The sequence below is a fragment of the Colobus angolensis genome, unplaced genomic scaffold (assembly GCF_000951035.1).
Source record: "Colobus angolensis palliatus isolate OR3802 unplaced genomic scaffold, Cang.pa_1.0 Scaffold256, whole genome shotgun sequence".
Taxonomy (NCBI): domain Eukaryota; kingdom Metazoa; phylum Chordata; class Mammalia; order Primates; family Cercopithecidae; genus Colobus; species Colobus angolensis.
The window spans coordinates 3,269,460-3,279,033 of NW_012115777.1; positions in this window are offsets into that span (position 1 = coordinate 3,269,460).

A 9,574-nucleotide genomic window follows, 5' to 3' on the forward strand; every position below is an offset into this window, starting at 1 on the left:
GGGGAGAGAGGGAGAGGGAAGGAGAGGAGAGGAGAGGAGAGGAGAGGAGAGGAGAGGAGAGAAGAGAAGAGAGGAGAGGAGACGAGGGAAAGAAAATTTCAGAGTCCAAAGTGGCTACAGAGCATTTCAGAAAGAAAGAATAGCAAAATAATAGAAAAGCTAAATGAAAGAACAAACTCTCTTCAAGTTGAAAAAGCCCTTTGATCGCAGAGCAGGATGAGTGAAGGAAGAAAAGGAGAGAGAGAAGGAAAGAAAGGGAGGGAGGAAAGAAAGAAAAATCCTAGGTATATTACTGAGAATGCATAAAGATAAAACCCTAAAAGCTTCTAGAAAGGAAGTTCAAACACACACACACACACACACACCCATCACCATCAAAGGAATGAACGTCAGAGTAGCTGCCAGAATTCAAAGAGAAATGAGTTTCAACCCAGAAGCCTATGGCCAGGCAAACTATCAATTAGGTTGAGGCAGAATACAGATGTTGTCAAATATGTAAGGATTTGGAAATTTTATTCCCAATGCATCCTTCCTTAGAAAGTCATTTGAATATATTCTGTAGCAAAATGGAGAAATGGAAGTCCATGGGTCCTATCGAGGAAAGCAATGAAGGGAAGTGCCAGGATGGCATTCTATTTAGCAAGTTTAAGAGAGAAACTCCTTCATTTATTCAGCAAGTATTTATTGTGCACTTGCTACATGCTAGGCAGTCTTCTGGGTGCTGGAGCTACAACAGCAAGTAAGAGAGAAGAGAGACACCATCATGCTTGCCTTCCAATGAGGGACATAGAAAAGATGTAAACAAATACGTGTGTGAGCTAATCGTAGGTATTGATAAATGCCATGATGGAAAATAAAGCAGGGAAAGAAGCATACTGGTGCAGGTGGAGTGGACAAGCAAAGTCTCTCTGAGGGATGACACTTGGGCTGAGGCCTGAGTGAAATGAGGAACTAACTGGGCCATAGGAAACTCTGGGAGAAATGTATTCCAGGAAGAGGAAACAGCAAGTGCGAGGCCCAGCTGTAGAAATGAGCTTTGTGTGTTTGAAGAGTGAGAAGAAAGTAACTGTTGCAGGAATGTTGGGAGTGAAATAAGTGTGGCAGGAGATGATCTCTGAGGAATAAGCAGGGCCCTTCTCTACTGTGTTGTCTGGGACAAGACGTCATTGGAGAGTTTTGAGCAAGAGCATAAAGTGAGCAGGATAATGGAAGAATATGGGAAAAGGGGGCCTTAATGAGCTAGAAGTGTGATTGAAATGATGGAAAGTGTTAAGGATCAGGGCAAACAATAGAAGGAAAAAAATGCAAGGCCATTCGAAACTCGAGGGAAAAAAGGTTGTACAAGAAAATCGATATAATCTTAGCACATTACATGGCTCTCCATTGAAAACAATAATATAAGCAATTTTCACTGACTTTTAACTTTTAGGATCAATCTTTCATAAAAGCAAAATATATTTCATTATGTTTGCATAAAAGGTAAGAAGAAGGATGAGGCATTAACGAAATAGAGAGTTGAGAGATCTTATCCATAAGGTTAATGGACAAGAAATAGAGGTTTAATTATTTAAAATTTCAAAAGTAAGCAACCGAAGAACTAAAAATGTCTAGTTAAATATATTGGCAAGAGAGGAGAAAGGTGAGTATAGTTTTGGAAGGGAACTAAATTCTCAATGATCATAGCAGGAAGTCAGCAGATAATGTCTGAAGTTGATCAGTCAATCAGAAATGTCAGTATAAGCATATTATTTACAGAAGTGCAGGTAACCATCAGAATTACAAGTTCTGACCTCTGGAGAGAGGGCCAGAGAAGAAAAGTGAGGGGCACAGGATTCTTAATTATTATTTAAGTCCTTGAGTCTTTAATTTTTTTAATAGCACATATATTAGTTTGAATTTAAAAACGTTTTAGGCCAGGAACAATGGCTCACGCCTGTAATCGCAACACTTAGGGAGACCAACGTGGGTGGATAACTTGAGGCTGGGAGTTCGAGACCAGCCTGGCCAACATGGGGAAACTCCGCCTCTACTAAAAATACAAAAAAATTAGCCTGGCGTAGTGGCACACACTTGTAATCCCAGCTACTCGAGAGACTGAGGCACTAGAATCACTTGAACCCAGGAGGTGGAGGTTGCAGTGAACTGAGATTGCACCATTGCACTCCGGCCTGGGCAACAGAGCTAGACTCGGTCTCAAAAAAAAAAAAAATTAATTTTATGTATATCAGTCAATCAATCAATCAATCTAGACTCACCAAATCTACTATTTGTCTACATGAAGTCAAGATTTTATTTTATGATCCAGCAATAGGTCCAAGTGAAATAAAATGATCTACTTTTTTTTTTTTTGAGACAGAGTTTTACTCTTGTTGCCCAGGCTGGAGTGCAATGGCACAGTCTTGGCTCACTGCAACCTCTGCCTCCTGGGTTCAAGTGATTCTACTGCCTCAGCCTCCTGAGTAGCTGGGATTACAGGCACCTGCCACCACACCCAGCTAATTTTGTATTTTCAGTAGAGACGGAGTTTCTCCATGTTGGTTAGGCTGGTCTCAAACTCCCGACCTCAGGTGATCCACCCGCCTTGGCCTCCCAAAGTGCTGGGATTACAGGCATCAGCCACCAGGCTGGCCAAAATGATCTACTTCTAAAAGATCCACCCTGAAGTGTCTATACATGAATGTAGGAGGATGGGAGTGAAGAAGCATTAAACAGAGCTAGCGGCATAGCACAGTAGTTAGGAGCATGGCCTCCGGAAGCCGACTCTGTGAATTTGAATCCCAGCTTTGCCTTTCACTAACTGTGTGACCTTGGGAAAGATACTTAACTTCTCTGTTCTTCAGTTTCCTGTAAAATGGGGTGATAAAAGTACCTACCTCATACGGCTTTAAGGAGTAAATAGGTTAATCTTTGTAATGTATGGGTAAAACAGTGTCAGCAGGGTGCAGTGGCTCATAATTGTAATCCTAGCAATTTGGGAAGCCTAGACAAGAGGATTGCTTGAGCCCAGGAGTTCAAGACCAGCCTAGGCAACATGGTAAAACCTTAACTATATAAAAAATTTAAAAATTAGCTGGGCATGGTGGCACGCAGCTATAGTCCCAGATACTCAGGAGGTTGAGGTAAGAGAATAGCTTGGGCCCAGGAGGTGGAGGTTGCAGTCCAGCCTGGGTGACAGAGTGAGACCTTGTCTCAAACAACAAAACAAAAAAACGGTGTCTGCACATGGTTGGCATTAAATTCATATTTCTTTAAATTACAAAGCATGGTATGATTTGAAGGCAATAGAAGAGTGTTCCATCCAAATTTCTCTCTCCTACAGGTATGAAATTCCATTATTACAGATTTTGTTGAAGGATTTACAATATTTTAGAATTCTCTGTGAATAAAGAGTTCTCTTGAGAGGAATTACCTCTTAAATTCTCATTTGCTCCAAACTTGTTTGAATTAATCAAACCCTTTCCAACCTTGATCCTTATCTGAACGTAGGGCATCCTTGTTAGGTAGCTGAGATAGGGGAAGGGGCGGGTTTGCCAAAAGAGTAGAAAGTATCAGAAAACAAGGTGAGAAGATAATTCCACAGCGAACTAACTAGGAGGACTCTAGGCAAACAACCTCATGGTTTGGCCAAGGACCAGACTTTAACAAATAGTCTTGGCTCCTGTTTCCCTATGGCCTGTCCTATTCCTGTCTGTCTCACACTGACACGTTTGAACCAGGATAGACCAGGGAATGCATTCCGGGTTTGGCACAGGTTCAAGTTATTTATTACCAGACTGAACAGAAAAAAAAAAAAAAAAGCCATGTTGTTTCTGGATCTGTCGTGGGGTCAAACCCCAAGGGCTATTTTTCACATTTATTTTTGTTCAAGACTCACTGGCCACTGCAATAGACTAGAATTCTAAAGCGTGGTCCCTGAACCAGTTCAGCCTTGAGGGCTTGGGAGGGGCTGTTTGTTCAGGCAGGAAACAGCTCACAGAAACTCAACCCGCCTTTGGGAGTGGTTGCCTTGGGAGACCTTTCAATCCCCTCGGAATGGGGCCTCTGGCTGGCTGACCTCCTCTACTCTTTCCACAAGAACAGTGTCTGCATTTGAGTGGAAAGAACATGTGTACAAGTGAGGACTTGCCACACTTCAAGATGAGAATTTCTGATCCACAGACAGTCTGTTTTACGAGTTGATGAAATCTGAAGTGTGGCCTTTTATAGGAAGCTTTTTCAATATTTTAGGTTTCACTTTGAGAGAAACATGATATAGGAGGAAACTGGGCTGGATCAGTCACCATCTGTATTTGCATTTAACATATAGAAATCATAAAATTTTAAGACTGGAGAAGACTTGACCAGATGTTAATCTGGTCCTTCTCCCTTATTCCTATACACGAGGAAGATCTGAAGGAATTAAGTCATGAATAACCTCAGTCACCATCTATAGCTTAACTGAGATTAAACTCAAGTGTACTGACATCCAGGAAGTAATTCGGTTCATCTTACTCCATTTGAAACCTAAAAGGCATTTGGGAGAAACTATGTAAGACTTGGAGAAAATATACAGCTCAGGCCTGTAATCCCAGCACTTTGGGAGGTCGAGGTGGGTGGATCACCAGAGGTCAGGAGTTCGGACCAGCCTGGCCAATATGGTGAAACTCCATTTCTACTAAAAAATACAAAAAATTAGCTGGGAGTAGTGGCAGGCACCTGTAATACTAGCTACTTGGGAGGCTGAGGCAGGAGAATCCCTTGAACCTGGGAGGTAGAGGTTGCAATGAGCCCAGATCATGCCATTGCACTCCAGCCTGGGCAACAAGAGCAAAACTCTATCTCAAAAAAAAAAAAAGAAAGAAAGAAAATATGATATTTTATTTGTATGATTATTACCTATAAAAATACAAAAATAATTTCAAATGCTATAAATTTTTTTTAAGTTTCTAAATGGTTTAACATCTGTTAAAGCCATCTTTGTCTCATAAACACCTGTAACCTATGACATGTTCACTGAGAAACCTTCCAGAAGCAACTTGCGCTGGGAGTTGGTCTAGCCCTCTGAAGTGGAGTGTAACTGATAAGGAAAAAAGAAGCTCTAGATGTCTCTCTTGAACCCCCATTCCCACCAAAAAGGCCAGGCTTATATGTCTGGGAGTTGCCAAGGGCAAAAGAAACTTGGAGGCTTAAGACTGGCAATGGCCAGGCCAAGGCAGTCTAGCCCAGCACGTCCATTCTACTGTGGGTCCAAGGCAAGGATTCTAGATCCAGAGTACCTGGGAGCTGGGGACAGAATAAAAGGAGAGGGGACAGGAAAGTTTGGGAGCAAACAGGTAGGAACCAGACACATAGAACTCTTCTCACCTAGGAGTAAGCCCATCACTCTGACTATCTCAGCATGGATAGTCTATGGTCTAGGGTGTAAAGTGTATCCATCATAAAATATGCAAATACTAATATAAGATCAGACTTTGGCTGGGCGCGGTGGCTCAAGCCTGTAATCCCAGCACTTTGGGAGGCTGAGACGGGCGGATCACGAGGTCAGGAGATCGAGACCATCCTGGCTAACACGGTGAAACCCCGTCTCTACTAAAAAATACAAAAAACTAGCCGGGCGAGGTGGCGGGCGCCTGTAGTCCCAGCTACTCAGGAGGCTGAGGCAGGAGAATGACGTGAACCCGGGAGGCAGAGCTTGCAGTGAGCTGAGATCCGGCCACTGCACTCCAGCCTGGGCCACAGAGCGAGACTCCGTCTCAAAAAAAAAAAAAAAAAAAATCAGACTTTGACAAAATAAACACATGGGGACTACAAAGTGACTGAATGCTTAAAAGGGTGGAAGTAGGAATGGAGTGGGGAATGGAAGATGCCAGAGAAGAAAGCAAACTCTTCTTAATGGGGCAGTATTGATGAAAATGAGGCTTTGCTACTCAATGCTTTTATCTGCCTTTCACTGACTCATCACTTATACTTTTTTTTTTTTTAGCTAATACATTTTTAATAGGCTTCATTTTTTAGAGCAGTTTTAGGTTCACAGCAAAATTGAACGGCAAGTACAGAGAGTTCCCAGATATCCCCTACTTCCTCACACACAGCCTCCCCCACTACCAACATCTAGCACCAGAATGACATTTTTGTTATAATCGATGAGCCTACATTGACACATCATTATCACTAAAAGTCCATAGTTTACACTAAGCTTCACTCTTGGTGCTGTTCATTCAATGGGTTTTGAAAAATGTATGATGACGTGTGTTCACTATTATAATATTGTACAAAACAGTTTCACTGCCCTGAAAATATTATGTGTTCTACCTAGTCATCCCTACCTCCCTGCTAACCCCTGGCAAACACTGATTGTTTTACTGTCTCCATAAGTTTTGTATTTTTCCAGAATGTCCTATAGTTGGAACCATACAGTATGTAGCTTTTCAAACTGGCTTTTTTTTTTTCACTCAGTGACATGGATTTAAGGTTCCTCCATGTATTTTAATGGCTTAATAGCTCATTTCTTTTAGCACTGAATAATATTCTATTGTTTGGATGTCCCACAGTTTATGTATCCATTCATTCACTGAAGGACATCGTTGTTGTTTCCAAGTCTTGGCATTTATGAATAAAGGTGCTGTAAATAGCCATGTACAGGCTTTTGTGTGGACATAACTCTTCAACTTATTTAGGTAAATTCCAAGGAAGGTAACTGCTGGATGACACGGTAAGAGTATGTTTGATTTTATAAAAAAAACTGCCACACTGTCTTGCAAAGTGGTGCAGCCACTTTGCATTTAGTAGTTTGCATTTTTCTAATGGCACATGATATTATATTGAGCATCTTTTCATATACTTATCATCTCTGTATGTTCTTTGGTGAGGTCTCTGTTAAGGTTTTTGCCCATTTTTTAATCAGGGTGTTCATTTTTTAATTGTTGAGTTTTAAGAGTTCTTTGTATATTTTAGAGAACAGTCCTTTATCAGATATGTCATTTGTAAATATTTTCTTCCATCTGTGGCTTATCTTCTCATTCTTTTGCAGAGCGGAAGTTTTGAATTTTAATGAAGTCTAGCTTACCAACTTCTTATTTCATGGATCATGACTTTAGTATTGTATTTTAAAAGTCATTGCCATACCCAAGGTCATCTAGATTTTTTTCCAGGGTTATTATCTAGGAGACTTTAATAGTTTTACATTTTACATATAGGTCTATGATCCATTCTGCATTAATTTTTGTGAAAGGTGTAAAATCTCTGTCTAGATTCAATTTTTGTTTTCCATTTGGATATTCCATTGTTCCAGCACCATTTGTTGAAAAGTTTATCTTTTTCTCTATTTCATTGCCTTGCTTACTTTGTCAAAGATCAGTTTATTATATTTATGTAAGTTATTTCTGGCTTCTCTATTCTGTTCCATTGATCTATTTGTCTATTTTTTCACCACTATCACACTGTCTTTGTTACGGTATAGTGTTGGTTATCTGATTTTGTTCTTCTTCTTCAATATTGTGTTGGCTATTTTAGGTCTTTTTCTCTTCCTATAAACTTTAAAATCAGTTTGTTCATGTTCACAAAATATATTTTTGGGCTTTTGATTGAGAATGCATTAAATCTATAGATCAAGTTGGGAAGAACTGACATCTTGACCAGGTAAGTCTTCCTGTCCATGAACATGGAATATCTTTCCACTCATTTAGATCTTTTTAAAGTTCTCTTATCAGAGGTTTATACTCTTCATTATATAGAACTTCTGCATGTATTATTAGATTTCTACCAATTTCATTTTGGGGAATGCTGATGTAAATGGTATTCTGGTTTTTATTTCAAATTTCATTTGTTCATTGCTGGTATATAAGAAAGCAATTGACTTTTTTTTTTTTTTCTTTTTTTGAGACAGGGTCTTACTCTATCACCCAGGCTGAAGCACAGTGGCATGGTCATGGCTCACGGCAGCTTTGACCTCCCAGGCTCAAGTGATCGTCCCACCTCAACCTCCCAAGCAGCTGAGACTACAGGCACATGCTACGATGCCTGGCTAATTTTTCTATTTTTTGTAGAGACATGGTTTCACCATGTTGCCCAGGCTGGTCTCGAACTCCTGGGCTAAAGCAGTTTACCACCTCAGCCTCTAAATTGCTGGGATTATAGGCATGAGCTACTGCACTTGGCTGCAATTGACTTTTGGATGTTAACCATATCCTGCATTAGTTCCAGGAATTTTACTTGTTGATTCTTTCAGATTTTCTAAATATACAAATTTTAAAGTTTTGTTACACCAATTTTTTCTTTCAGTTATTGTCACTGAAGCAGCAGAGGTAGGAGAAAGAGGTTTGTGGACCGAGATCATTTTTCCTCTGATTTCCCCAGGATGAACTGAGCAGAGCTGGAATTCAGATCACAAGATACCTGGAAGGGTGGCCAGTGGAAAGGAGAGATAGTGGTGAATAAGATAATTACCCATTTTCCAGATATTTTTGCCTGATTCTCAGCTATTGTTTCCCACCTCCCTTCCCGCGATGTTTTCCTTGCCCAAACAACCATGGATGGTTGGAGATCTTCTCTCATTCTCAGGGCTCTGGAAAATGCCTCCAAAATTTCTAACTCTGAACTGTCTGGTCCTCAAGTTTGTTCTTTTGCAATCCTGGCTACCCAACTGGTCTCCAAAGTCTCTTCAGTTAAGCAGTCTGGGGCTGGAGGGTGGGGAGATATTTGCTGATTTATCCTACCCTTCACTTCCAACCACCCAGCAGGCCTGGACCAAGTCAAGCAGCCCCTATAAGCAGTATCCTACGAATGGGTATTCAACATTGATTTGGTCAGGATATGGAGAAATGTATTATTTTTTATCAATAAAAAGTCTAAGTAGAAACAGATTTTTAAAATAATCTACTTCTACAAGTTGAAGAACAGGAAATGTTCTAAAAAAAAGTTTAATGATTGGTTCCCATTTTTCTGAAGCTCATCTTCTCTCTTCAGTTTTGTTTATTCGTAGTTTTAAGAATAAGAAATCATTTTGAGAGGTATATGAAAGGGTGAGTCAAACCACTCATTCTCGGGAAACAGTACCAGGCCAACTACTGTTGACTCAGAAGTTTCAACTGACCAAGAGTGCACAGGTGCATCTCAAAACTATCCATCTTAGATGTGCTGCTGCTAATAAAGTGTTGTTTTCATTTCCTTTTGAGAGCTGTCAAAAGACAAAATTACAACAAATTTAGTTAAGTGATCTAATTGGCTTTTATTTGTGATGAATGGATCAGGGTACTATCTCCCATAAAATTTTAGAAAAGGTGGCTGGGGACCATGGCTCATGCCTGCAATCCCAACACTTTGGGAGGCCAAGGCAGGAGGATCATTTGATCCCAGGAGTTTGAGAACAGCCTGGATAACATAAAGAGACCCCCATCTCTACCCAAAATCAATAAATAAAATAAAAAATTTAGAAAAGGTGATCTGATGAGCTAAGCAGAAGAGGTGGGCTTTATAGGCAGAAAAGGGGTTAAAAAAAATAAAAGCCGAAATAAGGAACAAAAAGTGAATCGGTCATTTCAAAGTTACTTTCCTATCATGTTAAAGCAGGGGGGACTCCTTTATCATGTCAGCTAAA